This window comes from Apodemus sylvaticus, chromosome 6 (genome assembly GCF_947179515.1).
Source record: "Apodemus sylvaticus chromosome 6, mApoSyl1.1, whole genome shotgun sequence".
NCBI classification, from domain to species: domain Eukaryota; kingdom Metazoa; phylum Chordata; class Mammalia; order Rodentia; family Muridae; genus Apodemus; species Apodemus sylvaticus.
The window spans coordinates 48,485,449-48,500,869 of NC_067477.1; positions in this window are offsets into that span (position 1 = coordinate 48,485,449).

Genomic DNA, 15,421 nt, shown 5'->3' on the forward strand with positions numbered 1-15,421 from the left:
GAGAGAGAGAGAGAGAGAGAGAGAGAGAGCTTCAGTTGATTGTTAGTTAATCCTGATGCCTTGGGAGGAACTCAGATAATGGAGCTCTTAGGTGTGGATGTGTGTGTGTGTGTGTGTGTGTGTGTGTGTGTGTGTGTTGGGGTTCAAGAATTGCCACCCAAACCATACAAACACTGATCTTAAGCAAGGATAGTTTATTGAACAGACACCTTAATAGTGAATGTTCAGGACCCCAAAGAGGACTCGGAAGCCTAATTGCAGCACTAGACTGCTGCAATTGGGATAGACTTTTTATAGGAAAAATCAGGTCCAGAAGTTTAAAGGGCATGGAAGGGAGCAGTTGGCATGCTAGGTATGGTAAGCTTTAAACTCATTGGTCCTGAGTACAGTGAGCAGGGTGGTGAACGGGAATTTCAGAGCACTGAGATAGCGGAGCAGGCATGCTATAATCATAACCTTGAGGCTTATTAGCAGCATCCTTCAGGGTCAGCCACAAAAACCACAGTGAGCTCATTACATAGGTGCGGGGAGGGCTGCCAACTGGTCAGCTCCAACTCAAGATATTTTAGACATAACGGTTTACATTGACCTTTGATTTGATGGGTCCTACATAAAGTTTTGCAGGATTTCTTAAGATTTGCAAATCTCATACAGAACAAAACAAGGTGCACGGTCAGGATGTCCTTGCTCTAAGCCCAGTCACTTCTCTGTGTCTGTGACTGGCAGGCATGGTACAGCAACACTATGAAACAGTTGGCAGGCAGAGAACAGAATGGCTACAGCTCTTCTGGGGATGGGTGTTAAACTGTAACATGTTATCGTTGTTTTCCTCTTGACATTGTTTTTAGGGTATGTGGTGGCCATGACATGTATGTGGAGATAAAGCACCTGTCAAGCAGTCACTTCTCTCCTTCTGTACAGGAATCCTGGTATTCTTGTCTCAAATCTCAGGTTTCGCCCTATAAGAGTTTCACTGACTAAGTCATCTTACTAGCCCAGTTTTTCTTTTTCCAATTAGTATTACTTATTTGTTCAATCATACATCCATTCACATAGCCATTTCAAGAGAGATCCTTACCTGGAACCTCCCAGATAACTCAGGCTAGCTTAGAACTTGAAATTTTCCTGCCTCCACCTCCCTGGTCCTGGGATTGCATGTGTTCACTACCACACAGGACAAATTTTAGCTTTAATTGGCAGTAATTCCCCCTATTCTGGGTTATAATATAATATTTTGATATTTTTATATACTGTGGGAAGATCAAAATGGGCTAACTCTACCACAATCTTACTTTAAAAAATTCTTAATTTATTTTTTGCATTTTCATAAATATATATACCCAGTTTGGGCTATCCCTCCGCTATCCCTCCTCTCCTCCGGCCCGCATTCCCACGTAAACCTGCCCATTCTCCCTGGAAGTTTCCTATCTCACCAGCTGTTTATCCTTTACTCTTTTATCAACACAAGGGGGTTCTAGTAAGAGCCTACATTGCCTGCATCATATCATGATGAAAATCAGTCTGTCTGTCTGCCCCTCTCTCTCTCTCTCTCTCTCTCTCTCTCTCTCTCTCTCTCTGTGTGTGTGTGTGTGTGTGTGTGTGTGTGTGTGTGTGTGTGTGTGTAGCTCCAGCTGGCTTGAAATTTGTTATTTAGGTCAGGTTGGTCTCAAACTCACAGAGGTTACCTGCCTCGGTCTGCCTCCCCAGTGCTGAGATTAAAGACATGCACCACCGTATATTTCTTTGTTGCTGAAATTCCTTCCCTGTAGGAAATATAAACAATATCTATCTCAACCTAAAATTCCAATGACAAACTGAGGCATGATTCTTCCAAAGTTTATACTGGGGGAACAATGATTTTATTGGGCTTCCTTACAGAGAATGTGTAAGGGGTTACTTACAGGGGTGTGGGTACGCCTACTCACAAAGGTCATATCTGAAAAGCCTTTAGCCAGCAGAAACAGACCCCTACCATCCCCTAGTCTTCCCCAGCCTATATACTCTAGCCCCTCCAGAAGCCTTGGTCAAGGAGAGCAAAGCTGTATACCATAGGGAGTATGGTCATTTGTAGGTGGGCCTAACTCCCCAAGATAGAGTTTGCTTGGTTCGAAGGACAGTCATGCTGTAACAGGCCCCCAGACCTTAACATAGCTGACGACATAATGGAAGAACCACTCAGGCCTTGGAACCCAGCAGGTAGACAGCATCACCTACCAAAAGAAGAACAAAGGCCTAATCCAGCAAAGTCCACAGTTCTGTGAAAGTCTCTAAACGTACTAACCAAGCTTTTGGCTTCTGCAGCTCTGCTTCTGGCTAACTGAGGTGTGTTCACTCAGGATACAGGTTTGTTTGTTCGTTTGTTCATTTGTTTGTTGGAATTAAAAGCTCACCCTCTGAGAGGCTCAGGACTGTAAACACCCAGTGTAGTTGCCAACATGCTAATAAAGACTTTCTATTGGCTTGCGCCTGTGTCTGAGTGGTCTTTTCTGGTGGACTCCCTACAATGATGGACAGTGTTTTAAATCCCTCTTCACTTCCAGTCAGCCTTTCATCAGCGTGACAAAATCCTTGACATAATTTGTTACCAATCAGCTGGCTTGAGTCATTTTGCTGTGGTCAGACAGAAGTCATACGTAGGATTTGGCACTCCAGGCCCCTGAGTACCAGAAGTTGTTGGATTGGTGCAACAGCTTCAGAAAGCTTGTCACTTCAGCTCATGAACACTGTAAGTTTGGGGACTGAGAGTTAGCTCAGTGGTTACTTCTGTCTCTGAGCCTCAGAAGCTAGAGACTCACAGTTCCAGGCGCTCAGGAAGTTGTTTACTGCTTTGGGCCTTTGTTACCTGATTCTGCCACGCCATTGCTGGCATACTTCCCGTCTCTCTACAGCCAGTCATATTAGCAGCACTTAGTGGCAGCTAAGCCTTCAGTCCGTGTGTCTTAGGAGTTGACACGCTTGGCCTCTAACAGTGGCTGCTGTTATGATTCTCAGTCCTGGCCACGGAGGCAGTAAAGCCCCTTGCAGATCTTTGAGTGCTGCTGGGTCCACTGTTGACTTGGAAGGAATCTGGAGCTCTCTCGGTGACCAGGGCAGACCATCTTCCACTCTTGGTCTTCAAAACCTTCCACCTTCTGTAGTCCTATCCAGCTTCTCTCGCCTTCTCCCCTTCCATTGTCCTTCACCATTCCCGGTGCCTCTGCTTACCACAAGTTTCTTCCCTCGAGTTGGTCTCTGGGTCCCTTCAGTCCCCTTCTTGATGCTGTTGCTGTCATCACTGCAGCTTGTCATCACAGTGAGCCTTGGCTGCAACTCTTGGGAGCAACACATAGGAGCAGACTTCCTCATTGAATCAAACAGTAGAGAGGGAGAGAGAAAAGGAGAGAGAGAGAAAGGGAAGGGAGAAGGGAAGGGAGAGAAGAGAGAGGGAAAGGAAAGGAGACTGAGGGAGAGGAAGGGGGAGGGGAGGGGGAGAGGAGAGGGCTCTGCAGGAAAGGGTACTTACCACCAAGCCTGAGTTTAATCCACAGCACTTAGCTGAAGGAAGGAAGGAACTGACTCTTGAAAGTGGTTCTCTGGCCTTCTCACATTTACTGTGGCTTGTGCATATTTGCATATACACTAAATAAATAAATGTGATTTAAAAAGAAAATTAAAGCATAGAGACTAGCCTAGCTATAGAGCCAGATGGGCGTGGGTGGAATGTAAAAGAGAAGGATTCTAATTTGCATCAATAGCAGCAAAGCATCCAGTTCCACCAATCAAAACCTTGTTGAAACATCAGAGCCAGTGAGATAGCTCAGTGAGTAAAGGCACCTGCTGCTAAAACTGAGGACCCAAGTTCAATGCCTGGGACCCACATGATGGAAGGAAAGAAAACCAAATCTTGTAAGTTGTCCTCTGACTTCTGCATATACAGCCTGGTGCATGGACATACACGCACACATGCATACACACACTTACACACATGCACACATGCACACATGCATACACACATGCATACACACACACACACACGCGCGCGCGCGCGCGCACATGCATGAATGCACACACACACACACACATGCATGCATGCACACACTTAAGTATGTGCAGAAATACAGAAACAGAGACAGAAGAAGAAATAGAGGCAGATAAAAATAAGTGAATAAAAGGAAATAAAAAATAATAAAAAAAAAACTTACATAAATTCATGCACAAGCCTCACACTGTACCAATCACAGCTTTCTCTTGGGGTGCAGAAGCAAACTCTTTCCCTCCTAATCTAAGAAAGAATAACCCAAGCTAACCAGGCTTGTAGGTCCCCCCAAGGCTTTCCTTGACTTGGTGAAGTCTTCCAAAGCAGATGCAAGCTGTCTAGAAGTCAAGGCTGAGGTGGAAGCGGTGGCCCCAGAAGCCAGGGTTGTAGAGATGCCCGAGACTGGAGTGTGCGTTTGGGAAGATGTCTGTGAAGGTTCAAGTGTTCACAGCAGTCAGGCAACAAGGGGAGTTGTTCAGCTGAGTTTCCACTCAAGACAGGCATGAGTAAGGGTTTTGACATTTATCAAAGAATCGCATATATTGTACACCAAACAGCTTCGCTTATTTGAAGAAAAAGTAAAAATTAAAAGGTGCCAAAGATAATAAAGACTTATCATTGACAGGTTTGCCTAAGATAATAAAGACTTATCAACAGAGTTTTCTCTTTTTGTTTGTTGCTTTGTTTTGTTTGTTTGTTTTTTAGAGAGTATCACACACTGTAGCCCAGGCTTGCCCAGCTCTTACTGCAACCCTCCCCTCTCAATCTTTCTGCTGCAGCCTCCCAAGTGCTAAAATTGTAAGTATAAATTGCACCATGCCCACCTAACACTAACATTCTTTTCTAAATTTATTTTTTTATGTTATGTACATTGTTTTTTTGCCTCATGTGTGTCTGTGTGAGGATGTTGGACTCCTGAAACTGGAGTTACAGACAGTTGTGAGCTGCCACGAGGGTGCTGGGAAATGTGCCCAGGTCTTCTGGAAGAGCAGTGCTTGCCCCTAACCTCTGAACTACCTCTCCAGCCCCAACACTAACATTATTCAACAGTGCTTGCTCATGTTTTTTAAATGCCCCTAAAGGGCCTGGGAATTTAGTTTCAGTGGTAGAATAGTAGCCTAACAAGTCCTGGGGTCTGGTCCTCAGCTCCTGCAGGTGCGGGTGTGGGGTAGGTAGGAATGGGACAAATAGAAAAAGATTCTGGAAAATATTGTGTCCTCTAACCTGCTTTTGATATCTTGAAAGGAAGAGGACTTAGCTTACCTCAGGACTTCAGTCTGTGGTTACTTGGCTCCACTGTGTCTGGGCTGTAGTGAGGTAGAGTCTCATGGCGGGAGGTCGTGACCTCAGCAAGCTGCTCAGATAATGGTAGTAAGAACACACGGAGAGGACACAGGACAGGATCAGGCCCCCAGAGAACAATAAGGTCCTACCTCTGAAAGCTCCCCAAAGGCTGTTGATTAATGAATCCATCCGTGATTAACTCGATGACAAAGACAGCCATCATAGACCATCCATGGCCCCACTGCTCCATCTTTTAATACTGCACTGAAGACCAAGGTTATAAAGCATGGGGGGTGGGGCTCAAAACATTGCTAACGTTAGAGTTAAATGTAGACCCTTGAGTGTGCATCTGTAAAGGGGCGTGTTCCGGAGCATCTACTGGCCTCTTCATTTCAGTTATTTTATTCTTCGGCTCTAGGATTTCTATCTAGTTCCTTAAAATAATTTTAATTAAAAAGAGTGTCCACAGCCGGGCGTGGTGGAGCACCCCTGTAATCCCAGCACTTGGGAGGCAGAGGCAGACGGATTTCTGAGTTCGAGACCAGCCTGGTCTACAGAGTGAGTTCCAGGACAGCCAGGACTACACAGAGAAACCCTGTATCAAAAAACAAAAAACAAAAAAAAAAACAAAAAACAAAAAAGAGTGTCCACCGTAGGCTCACTTTACCGAACACTCAGTCTCCAGATGGAAACACTGTTTGGAAAGATACTGAACCTTTGAGAGGTCGAGACCTTTGAGACCTTTGCTCGGAGAAGCATGCCACTGTGTGCTGGCTTTGAAGTTTCAAAGGCTGGCCTGACTTCCCTGGCTATCTGCCTCACGAGTGTGGTGTGTGTGTGTGTGTCTGTCTGTGTCTGTGTGAGTGTGTCTGTGTGTGTATCTGTGTGTTTGTGTGTGTGTGTCTGTGTGTCTGTGTGGTGTGGTGTACGTGTGTGTCTGTGTCTATGTGTGGTATGCATGTGTGTGTGTGTGTGTCTGTGTATATGTGGTGTGTGTGGGGGGGGGGGTCTGGTTCCTATCAGGCTGGCCACATGCTGCTGCCCTGACTTCTCCAAAAAGACATTATATCACCCTAGAACTGGAAACTAAATCAAACCCTTTCTTCTCTTCCTTCTCGTTTCTTTTTTCTTTTCTTTAGACAAGATCTCACTATTTAGTCCCGACCGGCCTAGAATTGGCTGTGTAGAACAGGCTGGCCACAAATTCATAGAGAGAGGCCTCTGCCTCTCAAGTGGTAGGATTTAAGGGGTATACTATACAAGAACTAACTTGCTTATTACCAAGCTATTTTATCACAGAAACAGAAGAGAAGCTAACACACTATTTATCTGCATCCTGCGGCGTTTGTGTTTTTGTACTCTTTGGTGTGCTTCCCTTTGATATTCTGAATGTGTTGTGAATGGCTGCTTTAAATTTTTTATCCAGTTGGCCATATGGGCCCTCTGACTTGTAACTTTTCTTTATTGATTTTCTCTGGCTATGTGTCGAATTTTCCTGTTTCTTTTCATATCTCATAATTATTTTGTTTAAAGTTGACTCTTTTAGGAAATTTGTTATAGCAATTTTTAAATTGTATGTGTGACTGAAGTCCTTCACACATTCCCCGTGACTCATTGCTTTTACTAGTTCATTTAGCCACTTGGTAAGACTATTTTTAGAAACATTCGTTTCCCTTACAGGCTGGTTGGCTCAGCCTGTGCCCTGTCTAAGATACCCCATGTCAAATACACAGTATTTCCTTTGGGGGGATGCCTTGCCCTGGGTGACCCCATTTTACAGTCAGGCTTTGAGTCCATTTTGACCATTATATAAACAACACCATCTGTCCAGAAGTATCACGAGGCACAGACTGATCACTTATTTCTAAGAGAGCAACCCTAAAAATAATCAGAGTTAATTGTGATCACACGAGTGTATCCGGAAAACAAAACCCTGGACTGAGATGAACACCCTCATCTGGACCCCCCCCCAAAAAAGAAGACACCTGACACTGTGGAGCTCTGCCAACCAGTCTCCTGGCCACCAGTTTGTGCACCTGGAGACTAACAAAGGACTCCTTACTGTCCCAGGGGCCTCAGCTCAGCTCAGTCAGTCACCACTGCTGCCGTGGCGTACTCGGATAGTTCACTCATTCTCTACCCTGTGGCTTCCTTGCTTCAACAACTCAACTCGACCCTGAGATTCAGCTCTGATTTGTCACCCTACAATCCTCTGCACCCACATATAGACTCTGCCTATCTGCCTTCTGCCTCTGCCTATATGTAGTAGACTTCTTTGAACTTTGTTGTGATGTCTTTAACTCTTTTGTAGTCATTCTACTACTGCTGCTGCTGCTGCTGCTGCTACTACTACTACTCACACACACACACACACACACACAGTGGGATGTGTAACCAGAGAGTTAATATTAACAAAGATTAGAGTAAAAAAAAAAAACAAACAAACCTGTGTTTGCTAATCATCATCTATCAAGAGAAACAGTGATGATTTTTACAAATGACAAGCAACAAACCAAATGTAGCTTTTGAACCTCTTGTTACTCAACAAGTTCTGACACTGTCTGTGGAAAGACACAAATGTGTCAGTGTCTCCAACAGAGTGCACTCAAGGATGGAGCCAGCGATGCTGGTCTGCATTGGCTTGGCTCACTCTGGGTACCAGTGGTTTTCTCCACTGTCCATCTGTTTTCCTGGTCTGTCCTGCTCCGGTATCACCACCAGATGTTAGCCTCCTCTGTAGCTAATATACCCTGGGGCATAAAGCAATCCACAGTCTACTCCAGTTGAATTTAAGAAGTCTATGGAGGGACATTTTTGAGTTCAGTCTTGAAGTATGCTCTGACCCTGAGGTTGTCCATAGTTTTCTCTTCCCGGGCTCTCCGGTAAACTAGCTCACCTGCTGCATAGCCTGTTGCCCCTAGAGAGCTACCAGCCTCCTTTCACTGATTACCACTCAAGCACACCCTATTTGCAAGAACATCTTTAGTTTTTACCTACAGCCTGTTTCAAATAAAGTCAGGGTTTTTTTGTTTTTTGTTTTTTGTTTTTTTTTGTTTTTGTTTTTGTTTTTTTTTGTTTTTTTAGATTTATTTATTATATGTAAGTACTGTAGCTGTCTTCAGACACTCCAGAAGAGGGCATCAGATCTCCTTATGGATGGTTGTGAGCCACCATGTGGGTGCTGGGATTTGAACTCAGGACCTTCAGAAGAGCAGTCAGTGGTCTTAACCACTGAGCCATCTCTCCAGCCATAAAGGCAGTTTCTACAGAGACAGTGGCAGAGTTCAGTTCTTAGGGATGCCTCTGCCTAGGCAGAATCTCTGAGCCAATACTTTATGGCCTGGGATGGAGGTGCCAGCCTCCCCTCAGAGATACTCTGCGGCTTTATGTGTTTGACTCTGAGAGGGACCATAGTTCTGTTATCCTAAGCTTGCTTATGGAGATGTTGAACTTCTAGCCTTTATATGCCAGCTGGGATGGAGGAAAATGAGGGACAGCTAATTTCTCCTATCTCTTAGACACACTTAATTTGAATTTAGTTTTTCATTGTATAGCCATTTCCTCCAAATTGGAATATCCACCCTACCCCAGAAATGAATAGAGGAGGGGTCATAAGTCCCAGTAAGATGAAAAGAAAAAAGTCTACTAAATGCGCAGAGGCTCCGGAAGTTCATGGTTCCCAGACTCCTCCACGGGGATAAATAAGCAACAAGAGATTGCTGGCAGAGAAAGAAAAGACTCTTCAGTGGAGCTGACTGCAAACTGGACAGGGAGCCCTGAGGATGCGGCTTTCTTGAGTTATGCCCCATGCTGGGGTCGGGATTGGGGTGACGTCACTCGTGTTCCTATAAAGCCCCACTCGGGTTTCTGTAAGTAACCTCAAATAACGTCAGAGGTCCACCATGCAAGATTTGGGTGGAATCGTTTCTGAGGCCTGGCGATCAGGGCCCTCTCTGCAGTGGAGAATACATGTCCTTTTGCAGCTTCTCACCATAAGCTAGAGGTGACGAGTTAGACTGCCCCTCCCAGAGAATCACCTAGTTGTTTCTTGTGCCTCTTGACCCCACCTACAGGACTAGTCTCTGTTGTGCTAGGCTGCAGAGATACTGATGCAGAATCCTGAAGCTGCTTCTAGCCGAGGTTCGGCAGATTTTCTTGAATAATTATTTCAGTATTCACTGTATTCCCTTTGGATGATTTCAAGAAACTTCGAAGGACTTCTTAAAAATGGTTTACAGCCGAGCAGTGGTGGCGCACGCCTTTAACCCCAGCACTTGGGAGGCAGAGGCAGGCAGATTTCTGAGTTCGAGGCCAGCCTGGTCCACAGGGTGAGTTCCAGGACAGCCAGAGCTACACAGAGAAACCCTGTCTTGAAAAACACCAAAAAAAAAAAAAAAAATTCTTACTTATTTTTATTTTAAAAAATTTTGTACAGTGTATTATGACCATCTTTTCTCCCCCCCCCCCCCCCCGACCCCAGATCTTCCCCACCTCCCAACCCACTCAGTTTCGTGTTTTCTCTCTCTCAGAAGTCCAAAACAAATAAACAGAAATGAAAATCAAAACAAAAAAATCAATGACATTGTTTAAACTGGGAATGACTCCATGGGAGTCTTTCTGTTGCTGGCTTGCTGGAGATGGTCTAAAGGCACGGTCCTATCCTAGACTTGCTAATCATCCAGTGCAGAACAAATCCCTGCAAGTAGATAGGACATAGTGCACCACGAAAGAGTTGAGCACAATGCCGTAAGTGAACATCTAGGAGTTCTGAAAAAGAGACCTTATTAAGGAGTCCGAGATGACATGGGGAGAGTTCCGCAGACAAATGCAAGTTCAGGGTACAGAGACTAAAAAAATGAGATAGGAGAGTATCATGGCCAAGGAGATAAGTTGGTAAAATTGAGAATATAGACCCAAGGCCATGCAAGCGAGAGCTGGTAACTGCCGAGCGGGTCCTGGGTGACTCTGGAGTGAGACATCTAGCTGTCCCAGGCATAGCTGACAAAGGCGCTTGGGTGCCAGTCCTCTGGAGACAGTTTCAATTCAGGAATAATCAGGACCTGGCAGGGCAGCCCACATCTGGTTTCCATGGTAAAACCTTAAAGAAACAGAACAGGATCAGAATGGATGTGGTGAGAAGACACTGGTGGGGAGTGACATCCGGGCTCTGGTTTCTCAGAATAAGCAGGGCTGTTCACTGAGGGAGGAACGCAAGAAGAAGAGCTATTTAAAAGACACAGGAGAACCTAGGTTTGCCGTTTAGTCTGGCATTGTCATCCTCATCATTATTAACGGAAGCAGTCATGTGTGTCTATGCTTGTGTAAGTATCCTGGGTGTGTGCGTGACTGTGGGTGTCTGAATGCCGTGGCTCACTTGTGCAAGGCAGAGGACAAATTGTTATTTGTTTATTGTTTTGCTTTTTTTAAGACAGGGCCTCTGTGAAGACTAGTCTTGGGTCAACTTCACACAAACTACAGTTATCTTAAAGGAATAAACAAACTCAGTTAAGAAAATGCCTTCATAAGATCCATCTGTAGAACATTTTCTTAGTGACTGGCCCCAATGCAGGTGGTTCCATCCCTGGGCTGGTGGTCCTGGGTTCTATAAGAGAGCAGACTGAGCAAGCCAGGGGAAGCAAGTCAGTAAGGAACATCTCTCCGTGGCCTCTGCATCAGCTTGTGCCTCCAGGTCCCTGCCCTGTTTGGGTTCCTATCCTGAATTCCTTCAATGATGAAGTAATACAGAAGTATAAGCCAAATAAACCCTTTTCTTCTCAACTTGCTTTTTGAACATGGTGTGCTGCTGCTGCTGCTGCTGCTGCTGCTGCTGCTGCTGCTGCTATTGTTGTTGTTGGGTTTTTAATATATGTGAGTACACTGTTGCTATCTTCAGACATACCAAAAAAGGACATCAAATCCCATTATGGATGGTTATGAGACACCGTGTGGTTGCTGGGAATTGAACTCAGAACCTCTGGAAGAGCAGCCAGTGTGCTCTTGACCACTTAGTCATCTCTCTAGCCTTTGGACATGGTGTTTTGTCCCAGTAATAGAAACCCTAAGACAGTCTCACTATTTGCTCTGACTGTCTTGGAACTCGCTATGTAAAACAGGCTAGCCTGTAAATCACAGCAATCCTCCTGCCTCTACCTCAATTCACCTTCTGGTTTTCTGACCACTGGATCTAATATAACAAAAATTCAAATATTATGTAAATATGGAGTGTGATGGTTTGAATATGCTTGGCCCAGGGAGTGGCACTATTAAGAGGTGTGGCCTTGTTGGAGTAGGTGTGGCCAGCCTCCAGATGAACTCTCAGCTCCCTCTCACTACGCCTGCCTGGACACTGCCCTGACTCCTCCTTGATGATAATGGACTGAACCTCTGAACCTGTATGCCAGGCACAATTAAATGTCCTTATAAGAGTTGCCTTGGTCATGGTGTCTGTTCATAGCAGAAAAACCCTAAGTCTTGGATAATTTTTTTAATTATTTCATATTCTTCGACTGCTATTTTACCCTGTTCTGCCTTGTTGGTAGCTCTGAAAATGGGTTATTGCTCACCCTTTGCAGACACAGACATGCTTTTAAAGTCCAGAGTCAAAAAACAGGATTATTGACTTTCCTCAGGGTTAGGAATTGAAAAATCTATGCTCAGCTAATCTTAAACCATGTGACACGATTCCATTCTGAGATATAAACAACACATGGCCGAGGGACAGTGAACTGTGCCACCAGACAGACAACCCCGTAAGGATGAGAGATTCGGGAGCCAGGGCAATTCTCATAATTGAGAACAGAAGGCATTTAAAACTACTCCCCACCAGGTTCCAGTCCTAGAACAGGTGACTGTGACTCCCCATGGAGAGTCCTGAGACAACCAGTCATGTAAGGGCAACACCTGAAGCCTTTCCACATGCACATGAGGCATCCCTAACACCTCAGACCAAGCCAATAGAAAGCACCTGCTTTTAGACCCCAACCCACCCCAAAATGTTTATGAGATCCTATCCACACGGAATAAAGTGCATGAGTTACTTCACCAAAGACCATCTGAGAGTGCCTGTCTTATTGAGCTGTAACACCCAGGGGAAGAGTATTCTCTCCTGAAGCTTTTGTGGCTGGAAGCTGCTCAAGCCTACTGAAGCCTGCTCAGTGGTCTTAACCTTGGCTCCTAGCTGCCTGCTGTGCCCCACCACCTACCACGGACTCTGGGGCAGCTGTGGCTGGAAGAGGCCTGGCAGCCTGTCCTGCTCCTGATCCCCATTGGAAAGCTGCAACGTTTTGGCCTCTCCAGCCAAGCCAGAGCCCCACAGATAGCGGGGTAAGAAGACTGGCACATGGCTATCACCATCTTTGCTAAGGGTAAGAAGGTAGAGCTGTAGCTCTACTGCCATCTTTTTTAAGGGCAGCACCACATGATGCAAGCATGTCAGGGTAGCAGGTCTCCAAAGATACTTTTAAATTAGGATAAGAATTTTCTATGACTTCTCTCCTATCTTGATAAATTGTTTACATTGTTGCTCTATATCTTTACTCTTAAGAAGGTGCCTTATTTTAATATTACTAAAAACACAATTGAGAGATTTTAAACCTTTAAACTTTGGAAGGTTACAATATTAAAAAGATTAAGATTCGTTGTCTTGAAAATATGTTTAGCAACATTTTTGCTAATATTATTAAGCTATAATATAGCTTCAGATTTTTATAAGCTATAGATAGTTTATAAACATAAACAGGAAACTGTTAATGTTCTAAAATGATATACCATATAAAGGTCAAAAAATTCCCAGTTTCTTTATGGATTATGCTTATAGATTAAAAAGTTTTATTTTGATACTAGAAGATCAAATATTTTAATGTGTTCAGAAATATATTTTAAGTCACACTAGGAACTGATGCAGTTAATTATAAGATAAAGCTTTATTTAGCCTACTGTTTTATGTTTGCAAGGTACAGTTTCGAGCAGACAACTGAAAACAAAGCTTCTTTAACTCAGAGATACTTAGTAGGTACCAGCCCTCAAGCCTGTCAGAGATCTGCTGAATATGGCGTTAAATGTTTAAACTTACTACAACAGACAGATACTCCCAAATCCTAACAGTGATTCCCTCCACCCCCAAGCTCTCCAAGAAGATATAGGCACAGGGACAAAGGACTCTCCCCAGATTGTGATACACCAACCACTGTTTGAGACTGCTCCAGTGCCTTGCCTGCTGCTAGGGCCCAGGCTGAACTGTGGACAAACAGTTAATTGTTAATTAACCCCCGAAGGTTAATTATCCCATGTTGCCTAAGACAAGGTGACATAGTCTCTTTCATGTTCCTCCTCCATAAAAAAAGAGCCTCTCATCTTCTGGGCCAAAAACACTCTCTACCCAAGTTGTCCACAGGAACCTGGGACAACTGTCTAGGTAGTGGACTATGGACTGATCTGTCATTTTAATTAATCTATGATATTTAAAATTTAATTTATCCTTCTCAGCTCTCTGATCAGATTGATGGTTAACTGTAGCTTGACACATAAAGAAAAACAGGAACTCGCTTCTTACTCCAAGGTAATCCACCACTGTATTAGTTCATTAGTCAATTCATTAGTTTTAACACCTAAAATGTCTTGTTAGGAAAGCACACAGGTTTGCCTTGCTCACAGGTTCATGTTAAAGTTAAACAAGTTTCAGATGTAAAGTTCTGCTATTCTTTTATCTAAAGAAACGCACTTTACAGTGACTGCTCTTAATGATCAACCACCTGTGGCTCATTCGTGGTAAATAATTGGATAGAAAAAAGTATAAAGTTTGTGCAAGGTCTGAGGATAAAAGAGGTTAAGTTACGAAGATCTAATGAAGTATTTTAGGGGCTAAGCATGCGTTTTAAGGTTGGTAAGTGTAAGCGAAAGCCTAAAGTTTTTAAGGACGTGACTTAAGGTATATAAAATAACTAAGATGCCCCAGACTTCTCTTCCTCACTCTGCTACTGTTGTGTTTGGACTCGGAAAGCTCAGAGTTCTAACATTGATCAATGGAGTTCTGATAAGTTATTAGTCTAACTCTGGTAAGACATCCCACTATCCGTTCCACTGTCATAGTCACAAGTTTAAAATTTTAAGCTCCCTTTGGCTGTCCTTTAGGTATAGATTTAAAGGTGTTTCTCATTATGCTAGCTGTATATACATCCAGTCTTCCGGACAGAGGAAAGAAATTCTTCTGGTCCCTTCAGCTCCATAGAATGTTTGCCTTCCCTGAGCTTACATGAAGGCGTCCGTGTGCTTTTAACAATAATGACAAAAATCATTTAGCAAGCCTTTACTATGACACAAATATGGTATCTACTACCCTTTTTTACAATATGGATTTCAGTATAGACGACAACTTAACATGTCTAAAATTTAATCTCTGTTTGTAAACTTAAAAAGATTCTTGTAAGCTTCAGAAATCCACTCAGATCCACCTCTCATGGGTCAAATGGGCTTCAGTCAGTGCCCCTGTCAACCATCAGTCTGAGCTTCCCACCTGCTAACTATGTGTGTGGGGGGGAGGGTGATAGTGGGGGTGGGGTGAGATTCTATAGTATAACCCACTTAAGGCTATTTAATTGATGCCAGCAGCTATGGTGTGTTCCTGTTACCTGCCTCAATACTTTATATTTCCAAATGAGAGAGACACACACAGCCCTTATATTTTGAAATGCCTAAAGTGACTCAATGGTTGGACCACTTCCTAACCTACACATGCTTAAATTACATTTCCATATTCCCAGTTCATCACTTACTGAAACCTACCTCTGTCTCCTTGGTCTTTGGCCACTGTCAACTTTTTTTTTTACCAATCAAACCAACTGGGGACATGGTCTCTCAATCTTCCATGTGGGACACTGTAAATAGGTTTTTGGGGAACCTAATTAGCACAACAATATAAGCAGCTACAGGATTCCTCCCCATTCCCTACTTTTGGGATTCCCCTTCCACCAACTTCCAAGACCACGTACACCTAAGAAAAATATTTTCTTCCTAACTTACTTAACCTTATCTTCCGCCTCTAATATGTACATGTGTTTCAGTATCCTGCCAAACCCAGGTACTTCCTTGAGATCTGCATCCAGGACAGCTCCAGAATGGCTACCC